Source organism: Schistocerca gregaria, chromosome 9, assembly GCF_023897955.1.
Source record: "Schistocerca gregaria isolate iqSchGreg1 chromosome 9, iqSchGreg1.2, whole genome shotgun sequence".
Taxonomy (NCBI): domain Eukaryota; kingdom Metazoa; phylum Arthropoda; class Insecta; order Orthoptera; family Acrididae; genus Schistocerca; species Schistocerca gregaria.
Window position 1 is genome coordinate 206,790,122 of NC_064928.1, and position 25,590 is coordinate 206,815,711.

The window sequence follows — 25,590 nt, forward strand, 5'->3', positions numbered from 1 at the left end:
TTGGGCAACCTGTGCGCATTCGCGTCTGCCATGTAAGCAGGAGATCCCGGGTTCGAGTCCCGGTCGGGACACACATTTTCAGCTTTCCACGTCGAGGTATATCAACAACACCTGTCAGCAGCTGAGGTTTTCAGTTAGTCATCATTTATTCCAGGGTAAAGCTGCACCGTCATCAACAGCAACTGTTCATTCGAGAACAAGTTACTGTATTCGTATATATAGTTAAAGGCTACCCACCCATTGACCTTATTCCGTGCGAATGCGCACAGGTTGCCAAAACTCTTACAGAAATCGTCAAAGCGTGCGCGAGTAATGAGTGAGTGGGCAAATGTCTGTAAGGTACAATACATATGTAGAACTGTGGACAGTTGGGAATGTGAGTCTCACGGGAAGCATGCAAGGGAGAAGTCCCAGCAGTCGCGCTATTCATCTGTGTCCTCAGTGGCTCAGATGGATAAAGTATCTGCCATGTAAGCAGAAGATCCCGGTTTCGAGTCTCGGTCGGGGCACACATTTTCAGCTGTCCACATCGAGGTATATCAACAACACCTGTCGGCAGCTGAGACTTTCAGTTAGTCACCATCTAGACATTGTTGCGTCAAATTTAGTTGTGTTCGGCGGCAACACTTCATATGACGACGGGGGACGTTTACTGTTTCCTGAAAAGTATTCGACCCCCCTACGTCATAGAGACGAAGCACCAACACGTCCGATGTAAGGTCGTGGGGAAAACTATAAGGACGGACCTTATTAACAATGATGTTCAGTCCATGTGGCATGTAATGGTCAATTTCAAACAATTACAATTTCTGAATAGCCCCCATCCGGATCTCTGAGTGGAGACAGTCAAGGGGGGGCGAGTCGGGGAGTGGAATGTCACAAGTTTGTACGTCGTAGGGAACCAAGAAAATCTCAAAAGGGAATTACTAAGGCTCAGTCTAGATATAGTGGGTGTAAGGGAAGTGAAATGGAAATAAAGATTTCTAGCAGATGAATACAGAGTAACGTCAACAGCGGCTGAAAATGGTATTGGGGAGGTAGGATTAATTATGAATAGGTAGTAAGAGCGTATAGTAAGTTACTGTGAATAGTTCAGTGCTAGGACTGTTCTTATCCGAATCGACAGGAAACCAACACCGTCGACGATAGTTCAGTTACACATGTCAACGTCGCAAGCACAGGATGAGTAGATAGATAATATTTGTGAGGATATTGATCGGGCAGTTCAGTATGTAATGCGAGATGGAAATGTAGTGCTCATAGGGGATTGAAAAGCTGTTGTAGGGAAGGAGTAGAAGAAAGAATCCCGGGAGAATATGGGTTTGGTACTAGGAATGAGAGACGAGAAAAATGAATTGAATTCTGCAATAAATTTCAGTTAGTAATAGCAGATACTCTGTTTAAGAATCGCAAGGCGAGAAGGTATACTTGGATAAGGCCTAGAGATAGGGGAATATTTCAGTTAGATTATATTATAGCCAGGCAGAGATTCCGAAATCAGTGGATTGTATGGCGTACCTAGGAGCAGATATAAACTCAGATCACAATTCAGCAGTGATGAAGAGTAGGCTCAAGTTTAGGATACTATTCAGGAGGAATCAATGTGCCAAGACATGAGATACGGAAGTACTAGGGAATGAAGAGGTATTACTGAAGTTCTTAGAGGTTATACATACTGCGACATGGAATAGCTCACTAGGAAGACCGGTTGAAGAGGAATCAACATCTCTAAAGAGGGCAATCACAAAGCTGAAAGGCAAACCGACAGTAAAAAGAAGGTAACTGGGAAGAAACCATGGGTAACAGAAGAAATACTGCAGTTGATTGGTGAAAGAAGGAAAATATTGAGGGGAATTAAGGAATTTAGAAGTATGATTTTATTAGGAAGAAGATAAATAGAATTTGCAATGAAGGTGTGGCAAAATGGCTGCTTGAATACCATGAAGAGCTCGAAACAGAAATTATGGTCTGGAGGAACAACTGAGCATACAGGAAAGTGAGAACAGCCTTCGGTGAAACTAAATGCGAGAGCCGTAACATTAAGAGTGCAGTAGTAATTCCACTGGAAAATGCAGAGGTGAGGGCAGGTATATGAAACTAGTATACTGAAGGCCACTATGAGCGGATTACTGACGATGTGACATAGGAAGAAATAAGAATCGATGTAGAAGAAATAGGGAGATCTGTTATTAGAATCAAAAACTGAAAGAGCGCCGCAAGACTTAATACCGCATAAAGCAGAAGGGATGGATATCATTTCATCTGAATTTCTGAAGTCATTGAGGGAAGTGGCAACAGAAAGACTTTCGACGTTCGTGTGCAGAATGTGAGCCGGCCGGTGTGGCCGAGCAATTCTAGGCCCTTCAGTCTGGAACCGAACAACTGCTACGGTCGCCGGTTCGAATCCTGTAATTGGCATGGATGTGTGTGGTGTCCTTAGGTTAGTTAGATTTAAGTAGTTCTAAGTTCTAGGGTACTGGTGACCTCAGATGTTAAGTCCCATAGTTCTCAGAGCCATTTGAACCAATTTTTGAACAGTAAAAGTGTAAGACCAAGAACGAAGTGCTCGGATAAAGAAGGGTGTAAACAGGGGTGTAGTATTACTGTTCACTCTATACATCGAAGAAACAGTGGCGGAAATAAAACAAACGTCCAAGACTAGAAGTGAAATTCAAGGTAAAATGATACAATGATAAGATTCGCTGACCACATTTCTATCCTGAGTGCCAATGAGGAGGAATACAGTATCTGCTGAATGCAATGAGCAGTGTAATGAGACAAAATATCAATGGAGAGTAAATCGAAGAAAGACTAAGTTAATGTGAAGTAGCAGGAGTGATAACAGTGAACGACTTAACATCAGGATTGTTGTTCACGAAGTAGTTGAAATTAAGGAATTCTATTCTCTAGGCAGCAAAGTAACCCATGACAAATGAAGCATTGAGGAGATAAAAAGCGGTCTAGACTGGCAAAAAGAGTATTTCTGACCAAGAAAAATATACTAGTCTTGAAGATCGATCTTAATTTAAGGAATGAATTTCTGAGAATTACGTTTGGAGCACAGAGATTTATGGTAGTGAAACATGTACTGTAGGAAAACCGGAAAAGAAGACAGTAAAAATATTTGAGACATGGTGCTGCAGAAGAATGTTGAAAATTTGATGATCTGATAGGGTAAGGAATAGGGAAGCTTTTAGCAAAATCGGCGAGAAAAAGAAGATATTGAAAACACTGACATTATTAAATAACTGTCATGGTACTAGAGAGATCTTTAGAGGGTAAAAACTGTAGAGGAAGGCGGAGATTACAAAACATCGAGCAAGTAATTAAGTTGCAATTGCTACTGCGAGCTGATAAGTTTGTCACAGGAGAGTAATTCATTGCGAGCAGCTCAAACCAGTGAGAAGACAGGTGACTCAAATGAAACATACCGAAATATTGACATGATATGGACATTAATTTATGAATTATACCTGCTTCATTGTTATAAGTGTTAAGAAATTCCAGACCATATCGAAGCCCTGTGCTGTGAAAAGTGTAGTGCGGAGTTTTTTAGAGAGCGAACAGTTGATCAGCGCTTCATTTCTTATGTATTTGTTGCTGTATTTTTTAGAGATTTGCATTACCCACATGTGTAGTCTTTCTTCTCCGAATCTGAAACGTTTTCTTTAAACTTAGGGGTCATATTTTATGTAACATACATAAATAAATAACGTTTACGTGAATGTCTCTTAAATTATTTATTTTGCCTTACCATGACGTTTATCCTCAGTCAAATGTAAATGACGTTGGAGGTTTCCGGGATCATTTTCGTTCATAATTGTGGTGATAATACATCGAATCTGAGGTCTTCTTATCTTTTGCCACTAGTGATAAATCCTAATGTAGGTAACAGTGTCTCCATGCAGTTTACAGCCTCTCTCATGGATAATTTCGTTAAGAATGGTTTGATAATACTCAGTAGTTCTGAAATGCTTCATTCATTTACTCTTAAATACTTACGAATCCCAGCTGCTTAAGTAAGGCAACGTGGGTAAAGTTCTTTTGCTGCATTAACCATTTCTTCATTTCTGTGCCCACAACCTCTTCTCTGCGTTTTTTGTTTTTGTTTTTTTCCCCCGCAGGACAGTCAACGTAAACCCCTGTGTTTTGGCTCCAGTGGAAAATCAAGGGGATATCGTAGAAGGTACAAAAACTATGAACCTCAGACAAACAAATCACAACAGTGTATCGCTATAATCGCTAGGACACTACTCGTCCTCTTGTCGAGATATGTGAAAGCGATGCGACACAGCCCTACATGTTACTGCAGTCAATATCTGTATTAATGTCCGGTCTTTGCACTAATGTGAGACTGTATTCGGGGCTACAAAAATCTTTTGAAGTCTCTTTTGGTAATATGCTTAAATTGTAACTAGTGCTGTCGTGTAACTGATTTGTTTAGTAGTTGTCACCAAAGATATTCATTAACAGTTACTAGGCGGGCGATTGGCGTTTGAAGATTAATTCTTATCTTTGGTTAGCATGCACATGTACACCAAATTAATTCCTTCAAAAGACACGGGGCTCATTTAAAACAGTACTATGTTTCGCCCGTAGAGAATTATTCCCTTTCTCTACAGCTATCACTCGTACGTCATACTTCTGATCTGCACATTCACGGTCTTGATTACACTGCCTACTTTCATTTGTTTATCATTGCCCTGACGTTTCTATTACGTTTTCAGTCACCGTCCATGGAACGGCCGATTGTTTACCCCATTGGAGTGTATCACGTTACTATTCTGCGATGGCATATTATGATCGTTGTATTTTCGCTTCTGTGTGTGGTTGAATTGAACACTACTACTGTCGCCCGCTCTCTGGTCATAATGCCTATTATTGTTATTGTGAATAGCGCCAATGTTATTATTACCTTGACACGGCGGACGATCATGTGACCTGGACCTTCTATTTCACGAATCATCGACATTTCACTGATTATTACTGTGGGAATTCCGATTATTCGTATTGCCGTAATTTTGTTGCAATTTTCTCTTTCGATGGTTTTCATTGCAACAGTGACCATGGTATACATTGTACGGATTCTCACTGTATCATGATTTCCGAACTACCTAGCGTCCTCGCGGATCAAATCTACCGAGTCTATTACTGACTGGAATTTTGGAATGTAAATCTCGTTTCTAACTTATTTTGTGTACTCTTCGACTCGTACTTCGCACTAAATAGTTTTTCAAACTCATATAATACTGTACAGCTCTCTGCTATCGTATGTGCACATACCTAGAATTCATCACTGGATTTCGACACTGTAAATTGAATTTTGTCCCGTTCCTTCAAGGATTTCGGAAGCACACTTGAAAACTTTTTATGAACACCAAAAGGTGGCTGGAATTTTCCTCTGTTGAAAACGTGTGGAATTACCTGGCTTTAAATACACTATTTTCCACTTTTGCAGACGAAGTTGCCCTTCGATGGTCAAACCGCCGATTCCCGTAATCTGAAGCTTCGCTACTGCTAAGCGATTTCTCCCGTCAGTCATTCAACCTCCTTTCCTTTATCTTCGGATTGATAGGTGAGCGTAGATCGGACAGTGTATCTAGGGATTTCAGCTCGATTACCTCGCCTTCCATAAGGAATAATAGATTGTTGACTCTGGCAAGCGGTATTTCATGAGATTGAATTTTCTTTATTATCCTGAAACTCTGCTCTTTACGTGTCTCTTCCCAATCCTTCTCTAAAGTATTTACCGATACCTGTAAGGTATCATTATTACTACTTGCTAAATTTACGTTCAGTCTGACTTTCTTTAGTTCCTTAGCCAACCTCTCGTATCTTTCCGTATCTTGAGCGTCTAACGCTACAATCATCTGCTTGATTTTCTCCTTGAATACTCGGTCTTTCTGACCCCATTCTTCCTTGTATTCTCAGTCTTCTTGATACCATTGCCGATTAGTTTCAAATATTTCGCCCTCTGAATTAATTAAAAACTCAAACAAAACATCCACTCTCATTTCATTTGTAGGTTTACACATTGTGTTAGGCCGTATAGCTGAATCAATATAGGATGTCGACATCCCGACGTTGTTACTTCTAATTCGGCACCTTTCAGAATTTTCAGCTGAATCAATCTACATGATGTCTACGTTGTCACAGTTTTTGGAGAGACTATAAAGACTAACTATTTCACAAAACAGACAACATTTCACAGCTGCTTCTATTTATGTGCCTACTTAAGGTTCAGTTCTTCAATTCATCATCTACCCTACAGCTACATTTGACGGAATATTATCGTATAGAAATTTTGCATCTGAATCGAACTTATTGTAGCGTTCTTCTGTGACAACTTTATCAAATCGTCTATTTTTGGAAATTACGTTACACTTACGGAGGCCACCGATCTACAGCCTCTGCTACCTTTTCGGTTCTTAATAGTTACATATCTAATTCTTTAAGTAATAATGAAACGTCCCCTTAGAAAAATTTATACAAGACTGGTATATGTGAAACGTCCTCTTTGAACAATTATACACGAATGTGTTTAAACTGACACACCATATTTTTAGCGCAACGCAATCTGACTTTCAAAAATCCCTACGAAAGAATGGCCCTGACTAACATTAACCTATACGTTTCACAAATCACTTACCTCACAAAAATCTTCGTTACTCAAGCTACTGCAATACAGCGAGCGCCACTACTGCCAGCTAAATAAAAGATTCAAACTACTGAAGGCACTAACTACTGATAGGCATAGTTAGCAAATGAAAGATTTTAATAGAGAACAAACAATGTATTTACCTCACTAGTCATAATATATATAGCAGTTCATGACACCAATTCTTACAAATTTCAAAACTCCGCCATCTGTCTCCCCACGTCCACCACTCCTGGCGGCTCACCTCCAACTGCGCAACGCTACGCGCTGTTAGCATCCAGCTGCCACTGCCCAACACTACAATGGCAGACAACAATGCAGACTAAACACAGACTGCACACGGCACAGCCAGTGATTTTTTCATACCGAACGCTATGTGGCGTTACCAATAAGAAAACCTAAACAGCCTACTTACATAGCCCCCATGCTCCCCACAAAAAATTTTTACAAATTGTTTTGGGCAGTGGCCAATAATGATTTGATAAAATTTTTCATAATTACTATAACAAAGATATCAAATGCACACACTTATTGATACAATGTTGGTCAGAAGCTAAAATTCTCTCACAGTCCATAAAGACAGTCCTGATCATTCATCATAGTAAAATTGCAGTGTTTTTTTCAAAGTCTGAGCAATAAAAGAAATTGCACTTGGAAGTAGTCGATTTCTAAGCAGTCTTGAAGAAGTAGTGTTGTCCTTCCAACGAAAGACAGTGCTGACTCTTGACATGCAGACAGGTAATAGGCCACAACAGAGTCAGTCGACGTTGAAGACTATCGGTAGGTAGGTCATCACAGAGCAGACCCACTGTAGTCCTGGTAGAGATTACGGTATTGGTGGGCCACCAGAGGTGCAGACCCATTGCAGTCCTTGTAGAAATAATGGTATTGGTGGGTCATCAAAGGTGCAGACCCACTGTAGCCTTGTAGAGACGGCCAGCAGCCATCTGTTGCAACTGTGCAGGTGCACAATCACCATTGAAGAGGCTTGCAGAGAATACAGCAAGTCCATAAACCACCACTTGTCCACTCACAAAAATTGTTTTTGAAATGTCCTTAGAACCAGCAATGCTGTTATCCAGTCCCTTACTGAATTATTAACACACGTGCAAACACTATATGGCCCTACTTCTCACATATTGTCCATATACTATGACCAACAGAAACGTGTGCAGTGAAATGTAATTTACAAGTCACTTAATTTGATGAACTGGTGTCAATTACAATTTTATAACATAAGAATGCAATAACAAAGGTACAAAATACATCTTTAAAGAATATAACAATACAGATAACATTTGCAGTAGTACAGGCTTTACAAAAGAATCGAAATACCAAATACATCAGTGTTACAAAAATTACGACATAAGTACATACATAAAAGATCAGAATAACTTTTGAAACATCAACTTCACACATGAGCATTAGAACAAAACAGAATAAATAATCTGTAAACATCTTTACGAAGTAAATAACATGTTATTAACGCAAATTATATTTGAGGATAACAGTATTCCTCATCATAGTGAATGTAGCTTAGTATTAGAAGAGAAAAAATTCTATGAAACAGCACACAGAGACAGGAACAAAACAAATACACAAGGGTACACAAACACATAGTGGGATAACACAAGGAAAGGACAGGGTTTGTTTTTACTGCATTATTTTGCATAGAGATCTCCCTTAGTTCATCATTATTTCCTAAAAGTCCTATCTAAACCTGCTTTCTGTATTCTGTTCACATCCTCTTTGAAAAATAGTTTTTCTCCACGGTACACTACTTTTTTGGCCAAACCATTTTCTTAAAGCTTCTCAATGCTTTTCTTCCAATTCATCACAGTTAGTTTCTTATATAGTCTACCCTCTCTTAAGCTAACTTAAATCTACTGAGCTCAGATACTAAACTAAGGGACGAGGCAATGCAGCAGCACAAAACGATTAACACAAACAGCAATGACAAAAAAAATGCAAGTAAGCGTAGCAAGCAGCAATAAATGTAATAACTTATACCTAAACATGACAAACCCACAAGCAGAAAAAATAGTACACTAAAGACAACAATGCCGATAAGGGAAAGTTATAATCACATCTTAATGACTAGGGAGGAGCAAAATAACTGATGATAGTCGAAGTAGAGAAGATATAAAATGTAGACTGGCAATGGCAAGGAAAACGTTTCTGAAGAAAAGAGATTTGCTAACATCGAGTATAAATTTAATGGTCAGGAAGTCGTTTCTGAAAGTATTTGTATTGAGCGTAGCCATGTATGGAAGTGAAACATGGACGATAAATAATTCGGACAGGAGGAGAATAAAAGCTTTCGAAATGTGGTGCTACAGAAGAATGCTGAAGATTAAATGGATAGATCACATAACTAATGAGAAGGTATTGTATAGAATTGGGGAGGAGTTTGTGGCACAACGTGACCAGAAGAAGGGACCGGTTGGTAGGACATGTTCTGAGGCATCACAAATTTAGCACTGGAGGCCAGCGTGGAGGGTAAAAATTATAGAGGGAGACCAAGAGATGAATACACTAAGCATATTCAGAAGGATGTATGTTGCAGTAGGTACTGGGAAATGAAGAAACTTGCACAGGATAGGGTAGCATGGAGAGCTGCATCAATCCAGTCTCAGGACTGAAGAAATGGCTCTGAGCACTATGCGACTTAACTTCTGAAGTCATCAGTCGCCTAGAACATAGAACTAATTTAATCTAACTAACCTAAAGACATCACACACACCCATGCCCGAAGCAGGATTCGAACCTGCGACCGTAGCGGTCGCTCGGTTCCAGACTGTAGCGCCTAGAACAGCACGGCCACTCCGGCCGGCCAGGACTGAAGACCACAACAACAACAACAACAACGAGTTTGACTCAAATTATTATGGCAAACTCTCCGTGTCAATTATTTCGACACGTACTTGAGATTTGTATCTTTTGTAACACATGTATGTGTGCACTCTATGCACAACGTGTACCCCTTCAGTTCATTGTATTACTTCCTTCCTGTCACGCCGAGCGCAGTTTATCGAAAACAATGAATATGTAAGATGAGAAAGTTTTCACGAATAGTTATTTCATTCGTATCTTGCCACTAAGCAATTCACAAAACCACACGTATAAATTGTACATTGTTTATTTTATACCTTCGAGCCGAACGATTGGCGCAATTTGTGACGTCTCTTATTGCTGTCTACGGGCACTTCTACGATCACCGAAGGTGTCAGTATGCTTCATCTCGTCTAGATACGTGAAAGCGAGGTGACAGAACACTGTGTGTTACTGCAGTCAGTATTTCTTGATAATTTCCGCTCTTTGAACTAATTTTAGTCTGTATTTGGGGTTATACAAGTCTTTTAAAGTTCCGCTCGTTAATAAGTATGGATTCCTCTCATTACTTTCGTACAGCTGCCTTGTTTAGCGGCTGCCACCAAAGATGCTCATTAACAGTTCTAGACAACCGATTCGCTTTCGAAAATGAACTGATATCTTTGATTAGGGTGCACACGTAAACCGAATCAGTTCCTTCAAAAGACACAAATTTCATTTATGACAGCACGAGTGTTTTGACCATTGAAAATACTCCCTTTAATATCAATGTGGTATAAACTATTGTTGGAAATTTATGGTAAGTTCTATGGGACGAAACTGCTGAGGACATCGGTCCCTAGGCTTACACACTACTTAATCTACACACTACTTAATATAACGACAACACACACACCCATGAACGAGGGAGAACCCCAACCTCCGACGGGGGGAGCCGTGCGATCTGTTGCAAGGCGCCCCCTGACTGCACGGCTACCCCGAGCGGCAAAAAACAATTATTATTCTTGTTATTATTATTATTATTTCTTTCCTTTCTCAGACGTTATGTCTGGTTAAAAATGGAAAATGACACCGACCTTGATCAAGCGTGACTTCCTTTTTAACTGTACGGTATACGTTACATTGCATTTAGGAACTTTCGGGTAATTGAACATGTATCAATTATTACCGATTTCTGTAGTTGTTTATATATACGTTTGTATGTAGCTGTATTGCGTTGATGTAAAAGTGGATATTGTGTAGTATGACTCCTGTACTTGATAGTATATATTATTATTATTATTATTATCATTGTCCACAGACAATGCAGTAGATGGTCCACTTCGTGATACTGTGTTCGAAATCGTAGAACACTATATTTTTTTCCTCAAGTGGGTAGGATGTGAAACGGGCCGACTTGGGGCAGGAGAGGCACCACAGGACATATACTTTTACAATTAATTCTATAAAACTTTGTTAGCATAACCAGGAAGGATTCAGGATCCACACTCATAGCATCGGCAGTTCAAAAACATAGAGAAACAAAATTTTTTCACATGTGAAATTTCATAAATTTTTCACTTGGTATTGGATGCATATGTTGCTGTAGATACACTTTTCTTCATAAGTAAGAGGATAGTCTCCGAGCAGATAGTCCATGCTGCTGAAACGTCGTCGAACTTTTCGTGCAGTCTTGCAAACGTTGTTTTCTTGCAAACGTCCCCATCTGCTGACTCAGGGATCGACACGTGGTTGCACGATCCGGTACAGCCATGCGGATAAGATGCCTGTCATCTCGACTGCTAGTGATACGATGCCGTTGGGATCCAGCACGTCGTTCCGTATTACCCTCCTGAACCCACCGATTCCATATTCTGCTAATAGTCATTGGATCTCGACCAACGCGAGCAGCAATGTCGCGAAGCGATAAACGGTAATCGCGATAGGCTGCAATTCGACCTTTATCAAAGTCGGAAACGTGATGGTATGCATTTCTTCTCCTTATACGAGGCATCACAACAACGTTTCACCAGGCAACGCCGGTCAACTGCTGTTTGTGTATGAGAAATCGGTGGGAAACTTTCCTCATGTCAGCACGTTGTAGGGTGTCGCCACCGGCGCCAACCTTGTGTGAATGTTCTGAAAAGCTAATCATTTGCATATCACAGCATCTTCTTCCTGTCGGTTAAATTTCGCGTCTGTAGCACATCTTCATGGTGTAGCAATTTTAATGGCCAGTAGTATATTCTCCACTCTTGGTGAACAAAGCTGGCGACACCTCGGCACTACCTTGCCAACAGTATGCTCCGTAATCGGTCCTGCCCATTGATATTGTCCTGCAGACACATTGCAGCAATGCAGACAACACTACTGGAGATGCATGCTGTTGTAAAACATGGCCAATGTGTGTTGCTGACGGTAATTCTCCACCGGTTTCAGCTGCAAGTGCGCATCTTAAGCTGTGGAAACTGGGAACGCGTTACTCAGACTTGGCTGAAGGGGAATTTCGACCCGCGTGCCTTCTCCACCGCAGCAGCAGGAAACGCGTCCAGAAGCTGCTCCGCTTGTGCTTGGCTTGGCTTTGTCCCAATGCTAATGTTTCTTTAAGCCCAGACGGTCCCCCGCGACTGTTTAATTATGCATGTAAGTAATTTACAGGCCAAATTAAAAAATAATCTCCAGCACTGTAATGGCTAACCCTTCTCTGTGTTTTTCGCGCGCTCGTTGTTGTTATTCTGTTTATTATTTTCTTTCGTCCTCTTTTTTTTTTAACTCTGTGTAATTGAGGACGCATGCAAGAGTTGCCGCAGCCACTTGGCTAATGCATTTAGCCCGCGCGTCGCGTTACTCCTCGTATTACTGCAATGTACCCACAGCTTCGCTACTGGCAAAAATCGCATGCGATGCAACAGTGGAATCCACGATATATTCTCACCTACCGAACTAAATTGACCACTTTTCAGTCCAAGGTCTTTAATGATGCTGTCAACCACAACACGTCTTTAATGATGCTGTCAACCGCAACAACGGTTAAAATGATGGTAATAACTATACGCAGGAAAGTAACGCTTCCGAATTTCTTAGCTGAAAACTCGTAAGTCTTCTTTTGAGCCGTGGCGCTCGTTATTGGCGCGCCTGTCTCTTGGATGTCCATTATCGATTCTTCGATGTTTCTTATCTTTGCTTGCCGTGTTGTTCTCCGCATTCTTGGGGCGAGTGGCAGTTGACGTTTGCTCGGTCTACCTGCTGAGACGCCGCGAGGTACGAGGTGGATGCTTGGTTGGTTGGTTGTTTTGGGGAAAGGATACCAGACAGCGAGGTCATCGGCCTCATCTGATTTGGGAAGGACGGGGAAGGAAGTCAGCCGTGCCCTTCGAAAGGAACCTTCCCGGCATTATCCTGGAGCGATTTTGGGAAATCATGGAAAACCTAAATCAGGATGGCCGGACGCGGGATTGAACCGTCGTCCTCCCGAATGCGAGTCCAGTGTCTAACCACTGCCCCACTTCGCTCGGTTACGAAGTGGAAGCAACCACGTGTAAGTGGAGTTGGTTGCACGCAGTCAGCCGGTTCAGCATGGAGGATGTGTGTTGGCTGCCTGCCTGTTTACTCTCCTGATTTTGCTCGCTTTGCCTTGCGACCGCCTATCTTGGGTTGCTGACTGGTGTATTACACGAGCCATACCGGACGTCCAGCAGAAGCGAGGAGAAGTTATTCAGCCCTGTGTTTCTTTAAAGAAAAGGAGCAAATGTATGAGACCTTTTGTAACCAATTTTGGTGGCGTCTTCGTGTTTACACTTCCTTTAGGGAAAGCTAATTCTTTTAAATTTAAATAGTTGGGGTTTCCTGTCCTAATAATCTTTTGGGGTTTTTGTTTGAATTTTCTCTTTGGGGTTCCTTCTTTGTGCTTGGTTAAATGTTTACTTGTATAGCTGGAAGTGACTCCTGGTTAAAACTTGGAGAAGGTGTTTGATCCTACTGCCGCCTCCGGCATTCTTCTTTTCAATTAAATGTTGTCATCCGTTCGAGCGACCTGGTGTCACTCCTCGTTAATTAATGCTGGCTTATGTGGACTTAATTTTTGAATTGGCCATTTGAATTAATATTTTGGAGCACCGTATAGCACTAAGTCAACCTCATTGTATACCACCTTGTGCCCCTGTCTAGTACTTTAATTTTCAGTGGCACGAATTAGCTCCACTACCGGTTTTACTGATGTGCTCCCTTCAAAATCTCGTCTTGTATAAGTTTGCCCCATGTGTGTCTTGGAACACAGAGATGCGCTTTAGTGTGACTTCAGTGCTAGTCAGTTTGTGGAATCTTCATTTTGGCGTGGCTTCCACTGAAGAGTTCGAGGGGAGCGTAGTGTGTTTGGTTTGTTGTTCATTTAACTACTGTAAGTTTGTTTATTTAATGGGGAGCAAGACATTTAAAGACTGTTGGTATTAACTCCCTTAGTTGCGGGGTGTTCTTAATTCATTCCAAATGGCCTACTATTTATTCAATTGCAAGGCTGTTGATTAGTTGGTTACTGTGAGTACAATTTCACGCTATTTATTTGTTACCGAAATTGTTGAAGTGTCGGTGTCGTGATTCAATCACTAGCTACGTGTTTGAGCTAAATTGATATAAACCTTACATTGCCTCCTTAAAATTTGTTGCCAGCAGAAACTCTTAAGACAACTAAGCTTTGTTACTGCTTATGTTAACTTTCAGTGGGAGCAATATTTCTTATAGTTAAATTTTGTCTTAAAATGTGTTTTCCTCCGATGTAATAAACGAGTGATAAAAGAAAAAGGCAAAGCGGCCTGGTCCTTCTCATTGTGTCCGGTTTGTAACACGTATCAACTTCATACACAGAAAAAAAGTCTTGGTAGCACAAGATAGGTTTAATTAACCATCACATGTGACGCGTTTCGCCCGTTATAAGCATCATCAGATAATCGATAAAATCTCTTGCTAATCGTAACCGAGAAGTCGAACATAATTAAGTTTCCCATAGAACTGCTAGATAACAGCCAGATAATCACTGTCAACGCTTCACTACATTACCCATGACGAAACCACCTCATGAACACAAATACGATGAACACGCACTACCATGCCGGCAGGACGCCTCGGTTAAGAGTAGGGAAAATTTTATCGGCGATGTAATGACGCAATGGCAGTGGCTATCTCGCTGTTGCTTCCCAGTTGTACCGGACGTTTAATTACGCTCCACCCCTCGGTCACGATTTGCAAGAATTTTTACCAGATTGCCTGATGTCGACTAGAAAAGGCGAAACGCGTCACATGTGAAGGTTAAATAAGCCTGTCTTGTGCAAAAAAGACTGCTTTTTCTCTTGCAAATATCTGGTACGGTTGCTATATCAATGATACAGCGGTAGTCTTGAAGAGAAGTGATATTAAAATAAACGGTGTTAATAATCTACATCGTTATTTTTCAAGTCAGCTAGAGGGCTCCCGCTAGAGGGTTCCGGACTTTGGCCTGGAATGTGGCGATGTGTAACATGACCATATCAGTGCTTGATACACAAGGAACGGTAATCGAGTTTCGAATTTTAAGAGTTCGTCCACATGTGTAGCACCCTCCCCATCAGCATGAAAAATGCCAGACTACAGAGGAACGCTGCGAAATTTGCAATATTCTGACGCCTTAGTTTCACTGTGTAGCTTTGAGGGATGAAGTAGTGAAGGCAGCAGATAATCAAGTAGGTAAAAAGACGAGGGCCAGTAGAAATCCTTGGGTAACAGAAGAAATATTGAATTTAATTGATGAAAGGAGAAAATATAAAAATGCAGTAAATGAAGCAGGCAAAAAGGAATACAAACGTGTCCAAAATGAGATCGACAGGAAGTGAAAAATGGCTAAGCAGAGGTGGCTAAAGGACAAATGTAAGGATGCAGAGGCTTATCTCACTAGGGGTAAGATAGATACTGCCTACAGGAAAATTAGAGAGACCTTTGGAGAAAAGAGAACCACTTGCATGAATATCAAGAGCTCAGATGGAAACCCAGTTCTAAGCAAAGAAGGGAAAGCAGAAAGATGGAAGGAGTATATAGAGGGTCTATACAAGGGCGATGTACTTGACAACAATATTATGGAAATGGAAGAGGATGTGGATGAAGATGAAATGGGAGATACGATACTGCGTGAAGAGTTTGACACAGCACTGAAAGACCTGAGCCGAAACAAGGCCCCCGGAGTAGACAACATTCCATTGGAACTACTGACGGCCTTGGGAGAGCCAGTCCTGACGAAACTCTACCATCTGATGAACAAGATGTATGAAACAGGCGAAATACCCGCAGACTTCAAGAAGAATATAATAATTCCAATCCCAAAGAAAGCAGGTGTGGACAGATGTGAAAATTACCGAACTATGAGTTTAATAAGCCACAGCTGCAAAATACTAAAACGAGTTCTTTATAGACGAATGAAAAAACTAGTAGAAGCCGACCTCGGGGAAGATCAGTTTGGATTCCGTAGAAATGTTGGAACACGTGAGGCAATTCTGACCCTACGACTCATCTTAGAAGAAAGATTAAGGAAAGGAAAACCTACGTTTCTAGCATTCGTAGACTTAGAGAAAGCTTTTGACAATGTTGACTGGAATACTCTCTTCCAAATTCTAAAGGTGGCAGGGGTAAAATACAGGGAGCGAAAGGCTATTTACATGTTGTACAGAAACCAGATGGCAGTTATAAGAGTCGAGGGACATGAAAGGGAAGCAGTTGTTGGGAAGGGAGTAAGACAGGGTTGTAGCCTCTCCCCGATGTAATTCAATCTCTATATAGAGCAAGCAGTAAAGGAAACAAAAGAAAAATTCGGGGTAGGCATTAAAAATCAATGGAGAAGAAATTAAAACTTCGAGGTTCGCCGATGACATCGTAATTCTGTCAGAGACAGCAAAGGTCTTGGAAGAGCAGTTGAATGGAATGGATAGTGTCTTGAAAGGAGGATATAAGATGAACATCAACAAAAGCAAAACGAGGATAATGGAATGTAGTAGAATTAAGTCGGGTGCTGCTGAGGGAATTAGATTAGGAAATGAGGCACATGAAGTAGTAATGGAGTTTTGCTATTTGGGGAGCAAAATAACAGATGATGGTCGAAGTAGAGAGGATATAAAATCTAGAATGGGAATGGCAAGGAAAGCGTTTCTGAAGAAGAGAAATTTGTTAACATCGAGTATAGATTTAAGTGTCAGCAAGTCATTTCTGAAAGTATTTGTATGGAGTGTAGCCATGTATGGAAGTGAAACATGGACGATAAATAGTTTGGACAAGAAGAGAATAGAAGCTTTCGAAATGTGGTGCTACAGAAGAATGCTGAAGATTAGATGGGTAGATTACATAACTCATGAGGAAGTATTAAATAGGATTGGGGAGAAGAGAAGTTTGTGGCACAACTTGACCAGAAGAAGGGATCGGTTGGTAGGACATGTTCTGTGGCATCAAGGGATCACCAATTTAGTACTGGAGGGCAGTGTGGAGGGTAAAAATCGTAGAGGGAGACCAAGAGATGAATACACTAAGCAGATTCAGAAGGATGTAGGTTGCAGTAGGTACTGGGAGATGAAGAAGCTTGCACAGTATAGAGTAGCATGGAGAGCTGCATCAAACCAGTCTCAGGACTGAAGACCACAACAACAACAGTTTCACTGTCACCGATTATCTTCCACGCAGTCCCTACCTGGCAGCACCCGGTTTTTATCTGTTTCCAAAACTTACATAACATCAGCGAGGCCTTCACTTTGAAAGTGATGAAGTGGTGCAAGCAGAGGTGGGGTTGTGGGCCCGTCTACAAAGTCAAACGTTCCACAGCGATTGTCTCTCACTGATATATACGTGTTTTTCGCCGGGGTGACTATGTTGAGAAATAAATATGTACACATGATGAATAAAAGTGTAGAATGTTACTAATCCAGAATGAGATTTTCACTCTGCAGCGAAGCGTGCGCTGATATGAAACTTCCTGGCAGATTAAATCTGTGTGCCCGACCGAGACTCGAAACCGGGATCTTTGCCTTTCGCGGGCAAGTGCTCTACCATCTGAGCTACCCAAGCACGAATCACGCCCCGTCCTCACAGCTTTACTTCTGCCAGTACCTCGTCTGCTACCTCCCAAACAAAAGAAGGAGAGCTTCTGGAAAGCTGTGCTTGGGTAGCTCAGATGGTAGAGCACCTGCCCGCGAAAGGCAAAGATCCCAAGTTCGAGTGTCGGTCGGCAATAAGATTGATAATTATTGTGCCTGGTACATGTTCCATTTTAGCGAGTTTTAACAGGTTCTTTTACTTTTTATTATTCTGATGATGGAAGTTTGACTTCCGAAACGCGTCAATCTTTGTGTTATACACTACAAACAAGTGGTTGAGCCGATATATTTTTTAACATTGATATTCACAACCACGACCTCTCATCCGGTATGGATAAAATCATAGTATGAAGATATTAAAGAGATTTGCTAAAATGAACGTAAAATGTACCTGTTAACCACTACATTCTATATAGTGAACAATTGGATAGATAATGCAGCGTAGATGGTTAAAAAATACTTTGTGAGCAGTATATTACATACAGCGCCAAATTACGTAGGTAACACAGAGTAGGCGTTTCTTAAAAGTTTTGGCACAAGTAAAAAATAGTGAAACGTTTGCCATTCCATATAATTCTTTGTAACTGTTAACGTCTGGATCGGAGTTTTTCGAAATGATACAACAAACACTGAAGAGCCAAATAAACGTATACACCTGCCTACGTCGTGTAGGGTCCCAACGAGTCAGCCGAAGTACTGCAACACAACGAGGCATGCATTCGACTAATATCTGAAGTAGTACTGAAGGGAATTGACACCATTACTCCTGGAGGGCCGTCCATAAATCCGTAAGAGTAGGAGGAGAGGAGATCACTTCTCACCAGCACGCTGCAATACCGCCAAGATGTCCTCAATAATGTTCCTGTCTGGGGAGTCTGGTGACCAGCAGAAGTGTTTTAATTCAATACAGTGTTTCTGGAGCCACTCTGCAGAAATTCTGGAGTTGTAGGGTGTCGCATTGTCCTGCTCGAATTGCCCAAGTCCGCTGGAATGCACGAAGGACAAGAATGGATGCAGGAATCAGAACGGATGTTGTCAGAGTCGTATCTAGACATACCAGGAGTCCCATATCACTCCAACTGCACACGTCCCACGCCATTACAGAGCCTCCACCATCTTGAACAGTTCTCTGCTGACATGCAGAGTTCATGAATTCATGAGGTTGTATCCGTACCCGTGCACGTGGATCTACTAGGTACAACTTGAACGAGACTCGTACGACCAGACATGTTTCCAGCCATCAAAAGTCGAGTGTCGGTGTTTATGGGACCAGGCGAAGCTTAAGGTTTTGTGTCGTGTAGTCGTCAAGAGTATACTAATGGGTCTTCGGCTCCGAAAGCCCATATCGATGACGTTTCGTTGACTGGATCGCTCGCTGACAGTTGTTGATGTCCCAGCATTGAAATCTGCAGCGATATGAGGAAGGGTTCCACTTCCGTCGACTTGAACGACTCTCTTCAGTAGTCGTCAGTCCCGTTCTCACAGAATCCTTTTCTGGCCGCAGCGATGTCGGAGATTTGATGCTGTACCGGTTTCCTGATATTTGCGGTGCACTTATGAAATGGTCGTACGTGTAAATCCCCACTTCATCGCCATCTTGGAGATGTATCGCTTGTGCGCCGACTATAACACCATGTTCAAACTCACTGAAACCTGGCTAACCTGCCATTGCCAGCAGTAACCGACCTAACAACTGCGTCAGCCACTTGTCTTACACTACTGGCCATTAAAACTGGTACACAAAGAAAAAAGCAGATAACAAATGGGTATTCATTGGTCAAATATATTTTACTAGAACTGACATGTGATTACATTTTCATACAATTTGGGTGCATAGATCCTGAGAAATCAGTACCCAGAACAACCACCTCTGGCCGTAATAACGGCATTGATACACCTAGGCATTGAGTCAAAAAGATCTTGGATAGCGTGTACAGGTACAGCTGTCCATGCAGCTTCAACAAGATACCACAGTTCGTCAAGAGTAGTGACTCGCGTATTGTGACGAGCCAGTTGCTCGGTCACCATTGACCAGACGTTTTCAACTAATGAGAGATCTGCATAACGTGCTAGCCAAGGTAGCAGTCGAAAATTTTTTGTATCCAGAATGGCCCGTACAGGACCTGCAACATGCGAACGCGCATTATCCTGCTGAAATGTAGGGTTTCGCAAGGATCGAATGAAGGGTAGAGCCAAGGGTCGTACCACATCTGAAATGTAACGTCCACTGTTCAAAGTGCCGTCAGTGCGAACAAGAAGTGACCGAGACGTGTAACCAATGGCACCCCATACAATCACGCCGAGCGATACGCCAGTATGGCGATGACGAATACACGTTTTCAATGTGCGTTCACCGCGATGTCGCCAAACACGGATTCGAACATCACGATGCTGTAAACAGAACGTGGATTCACCCGAAAAAGTGTAGTTTTGCCATTCGTGCACCCAAGTTCGTCGTTGAGTACACCATAGCAGGGGCTCCTGTCTGTGATGCAGCGACAAGGGTAACCGTGTCCATGTTTTCCGAGCTGTTAGTCCATGCTGCTACAAACGTCGTCCAACTGTTCGTGCAGATGGTTGCTGTCTTTGAAACGTCCCCATCTGTTAGCGATCGAGACGTGGCTGCACGATCCGTTACAGCCATTCGGATAAGATGCCTGCAATCTCGACTGCTGGTGATACGAGGTCGTTGGGATCCAGCACGGCTTTCCGTATTACCCTCCTGAACCCACAGATTCCATATTCTGGTAACAGTCATTGGATCTCGACTAACGCGACCAGCATGTCGCGATACGATAAACCGCAATCGCAATAGACTACAATCCGACCTTTATCAAAGTCGGAAACGTGATGGTACGCATTTCTCCTCCTTACACGAGGCATGACAGCGACGTTTCACCAGGAAAAGGCCGGTCAACTGCTGTTTGTGTATGAGAAATCGGTTGGAAACTTTCCTCATGTCAGCATCTTCTTCCTGTCGGTTAAATATTGCGTTTGTAGCACGACGTCTTGGTGGTGTAGCAATTTTAACGGCCAGTAGTGGATGTAGGCGTTGCCGACTGCAGTGCCGTATTTTGTCTGTTTACATATTTCTATATTTGAATACGCAGGCCTTGTTGCTTCAGTGCAATTAACACCGTATTTTGCACTGGTCTTTAAACAGTACATCTTGCTATCCTCCGAGAAAAGTGAGATATGCATTGATATGAGCCCACACGTGTGTAGAATCGAAACATATTTTCTTTTGTATTGTAGTTATTCTTCAGACCTAAGAACAGAAATGTGTGGTTGTTTGCGTGTTTGTTTGTTTGTTTGTGTGTGTGTGTGTGTGTGTGTTGTGTGTGTGTATGTGTGTGTGTGTGTGTGTGTGTGTGTGTGTGTGTGAGAGAGAGAGAGAGAGAGAGAGAGAGAGCGCACCCGTGGCCTTGTAATGAGGCTTAAAACTGAATTTGTAGCCCGCATTTGGTAATACCGACCCTTTCGGTTTGCTCATCAAAAGCAACGACGCACTACTGATTTGTCAGGGGGCACATATCCATCCCGACAGGTAGCCGTGTTCTGCCGGTATGCATTTCATGCCACACCATATGCAAATGGAATGAAATCAGATACGAGCCATCGTTCCCACGCTGCGAATATTCCCGCAGAGAACAGTGAGCGGAAAACAAGTCTGCCACCGTAATCCAAATTACAGTTTAAATGAACCTGGACGCCGCGCGTCGCGGTATCCGATAACGAAAATTTACGAAAATCGTGACATTTTAGTGTGCGGTAGTCGCGACGCAGGGAACCCCTCTGACGTCACACAAGCTGCGCGACCGGTGGAACGAGGTACAAACAGTTTCCTGAGCCCATCAGCTATGCATATCCCGGACATAAATCCGGAGTCCAGATAATGGAGTTTCGACCCGTAACGGGCCTCTGCATTTTCAGTGCCGATCGTGCATCATTATACGTCCGGATGCCTGGGTCGTTCTCACCACACGTACACGACACAGGCGTCTTTCGCATATATGTGTCAGAAGTACGGAGTCGAGCTACAGCTCCATTCAGCAATGTCGGTGGGAAATTACTCAAACTAAAATATTGGACTGATAGTACACGATAGGGAGAGAGTAGTTTCATACGTCAACAGTAGCTGATGCGCTGGGAAGTTTTAACAGGAAGTTAGAAATGAACCGTGTAATGCTACGTTTCTTGCAATCTGGCTGCATAAATATCTGATTTATTATACATGCGTTCCTAAAAGTACTTGATACTTTATATTTGAGCGGTATATCTAGTACGTTAAAAACATTGCTGACAGTCATTAGCGACTGTTCATAAAATAGTGAAGCGTTTGAAAGGCTTTGAGGTGAAGTTTGTCGTCTCGCTGTGTGCAAATTTAAAATATTTTTCATTATATCGAAATAAGTTGAATATGTTGATTCTCAACATCAACGATGACTATGAAGCGTTGTAATATGGATGTAAATAATCTTCACCAGCAAATTATTATATAGAATAGTTGCAGAGCCGGAAAAGCTTTTATAAGGTGAGTACTGGTAACTGTACAATACGTGAACGAAAAATTCATGGTGAATAAAATTTTTCTGGGTTAGAGACCGCATTGTCATTTATAAAATTCCAACGTTTCGGCGTCTGTTGCAAGACGCCTTCCTCAGGGTGTGTTGCAACACCCTGAGGAAGGCGTCTTGCAACAGACGCCGAAACGTTGGAATTTTAGACCGCATTGTCATTTATAAAATTCCAACGTTTCGGCGTCTTGCAACAGACGCCGAAACGTTGGAATTTTATAAATGACAATGCGGTCTCTAACCCAGAAGAATTTTATTGACATTGACAACGGCTGCGGAAGTTACGGTTACATTTAACGAAAAATTCATTCTCTCTCTCCCTCTTTTTTTTCTGGTACCAGAAACTTAGCAGATTGGGAAAAGCCCGACAGGAGTGCCACTGACTGTATTTGCCGAAGCGGAAGTCAAGGCAGAGAAAATACTTTGTATCCTACAATTAGCTCGTTGCTAGTCGGTAGTGAGTGCATAAGGAGCTTTCTGTGGCCATTTTGTGATAGCAGTACAGTGAAGTGGTACAAGAAGTTCCACGAACATGTCTGTACGGTGCAAAATTTTTCGGGCCGACTTGGCATTTCAGATGAAGCAGTGGATCATGAGAAGACGTCATGCTGCGAAATCGTTCGAAGTCTGCCTATCGAGATGGTGCAGAGTGGAACATCCCTCAGCGGACAATGGAGATTTTTTTTCATTATCGATAATAATAATAGCATTGAGCGTATGGCATTGGTGGCCGGGAGACCCCCCGTTCCACAGGTCTTTTAACGCCGCTACGGCGACTTACGAGTGAATGAGGATGAAATGATGACGGAAGACACACAACCCCCGGCGTCTCGAGGCAGAGAAAATCCCTGACCCCGCCGGGAATCGAATCCGGGGCCCCGTGCGTGGGAAGCGAGAACGCTACCGAAAGACCACGAGTCGCGGACTCATGATCTATGAAGAGAGCAGTTGCACTTGGACGAATTAGCGGCGGCAATGACGGGGCGAAGGGCCCAATGGAAGCAACGCTTGTAAGAAAGAAGGCTATAGTTCAATCTCGGTACACGCTTTGTCATGGCTCGGCGAGGCAAAAGTCAACTCACCTTGTTGTTCCTGGTTGGCGCTGATGGATGGGCGGTGGATTCTGCCCTGGTGAGAGAACACTGTGTAGGCACCGCGCCGATGGCTTGCCCGTGGGCGGCTGTTGGCCACTGCTGTGGTATGCGGAGACCGCTGTACCAGGGAGGAACTCAGTGCTGGCGCCTGCAGGTGCACACAGCAGGATGGTGATGCTGTGGCACAAAACCCCATGAGGAACTTAGTGCTAGCGTCGGCAGGTGATCTCGAACCCTTGTCAGCTGCTGCCGATTCCCAGGCATCTTGATGTCCAGCGTGGCTCTGGAGTCGTGGAGGTGCTGTTGGACTCCAGTGACAAGATGTGCCTCTGCCTCAAAATTCGAACATATTTATATAGCTCCAAGGTGCATTTGTTACACTAAAACCTGACATGTGTCACATTGAAACGAGGGACTTCCCTGGGTGTCTTGGCATCAGTCTACTCGCTTCAGTCAGTAATGCTCCGCGGTGCTGTCTTCCGTGAAGCTCTGTTATTCTTGACCCACAATCGAATCACATGTACCTTCAACCGCCGTAGAAACTGTTATAGGCATGTGTATTCAAATACAGAGACATGAAAACTGGCAGAATACGGCGCTGCGGTCGGCAACGCCAGTATCAGACACCAAGTATCTGGTGCAATTGTGAGATCGGTTACTGCTGCTACAATGGAAGTTTATCGATAGTTAAGTGAGTTTTAACATGGTGTTATAGCCGGCCCACGAGCGATGGGGCACAGCATCTCAGAGGTAGCGATGAAGCGGGGAATTTTCCGTACGACCATTTCACGAGTGTGCCGCGAATATCAGGAATCCGGTAAAACATCAAATCTCCGACATCGCTGCCCGCCAGAAAGAGGTCGTACCAGAACGGGACCAACGCGAACTGAAGAGAATCTTTCAGCGTGACAGAAGTGCAACCCTTGCACTAATTGCTGCAGATTTCATGCAATGATCCACCAGCAAGTGTCAGAGTTCGAACCATTCAACGAAACATCATCGATGTGGGCTTTCGGAGCTTAAGGCCTACTCGTGTACCCAATATGACTGCGTGACACAAAGCTGTACGCGTCACCTGTCCCGTCAGCACCGACATTGGACTGTTGATGACTGGAAATATGTTGCCTGGTCGGACAATTCTAGTTTCAAATTCTATGGAGAAGATGGATGTGTACGAGTATGGAGACAACCTCATGAATCCATGGACCCTGCATGTCACCAGGGGTCCGTTGGAGCTGGTGGAGAGCCTGAATGGTGCGGGGCATGTGCAGTAGGACTCATAAGGGATCCCTGATCCGTCTACATACGAGTCTGACAGGTCACACATACGTAAGCATTCTGTCTCCTCACCTGGATCCATTCATGCCCATTGTGTATTCCACATACTTGCACAATTTCAGCAGAACAATGCGACACCCCACACATCCAGAATTGCTAGATAGTGGCTCCAGGAATACTCTTCCGTGTTTAAGCACTTCCACTGGCCACCAAACTTCCATGACATGGAGATTATTGAGCATATCTGAGACACCTAGCAACTTGCTGTTCAGCAGTGATCTCCATCACCGCGTATTCATACAGGGCAGCCCTGCAGCATTCATGGTGTCACTTCCCTCCAGCAGATAATAGTCGAGTCCAGGCCAGATCGTCCTGCGGTACTTCTGTGTCCTAAACGATATTGAGCAGGTGTACCAGTTTCTTTGGCTGTTCAGTGTATATTATTCTGTTCAACATGTCATCACGCAGCAACTTCCAGCCAGCGCCTGCTAATGCAGTGCTTCACGGTGGCGTTGTCACTACTTCTTATTCCCTTTGCGAAAGACATTACATTTGTCTAAGGCTTGGTAGTGACTCTGTACTGATTTAGAATGAAGGAACAGAATACTGCATCTCCTGAAAACCATAAAACATGTCGAGAAACTGCACCACCTTTAGTTCTGGAGTGTTACTCACAATCACTTTGAAAATGACGACTTAGCAAGCAAATCAATGTTCAGTGACCAAGCTATTTTTCATCTTTCAACAAATAAAAACGGGCCCATACGCAGCTGTAGGGACTGGGAATTTACACGTAACTGTCGAACGCGTTCAGGGTAACGAGAACGTCGTGCCTTATTCAGTAAGACAACTGATGAAGCCTTCTTCTTCACTGAGAGAACTGTCAATGGTATCACCTAACCTGATGCATTGCCATTATGAGCCACGATCACATCTTGAAACTAATAGCAGGGATTTCATCTTTCAACAAGGTGGCCCCGTCCACATTCGAGTGCGATTTCACCTGAAAGAGATGTTACCACATCGATGGAGAGGGAATCCTGTGGCGCTAACCTAGCGATAGTCGAGTTTCC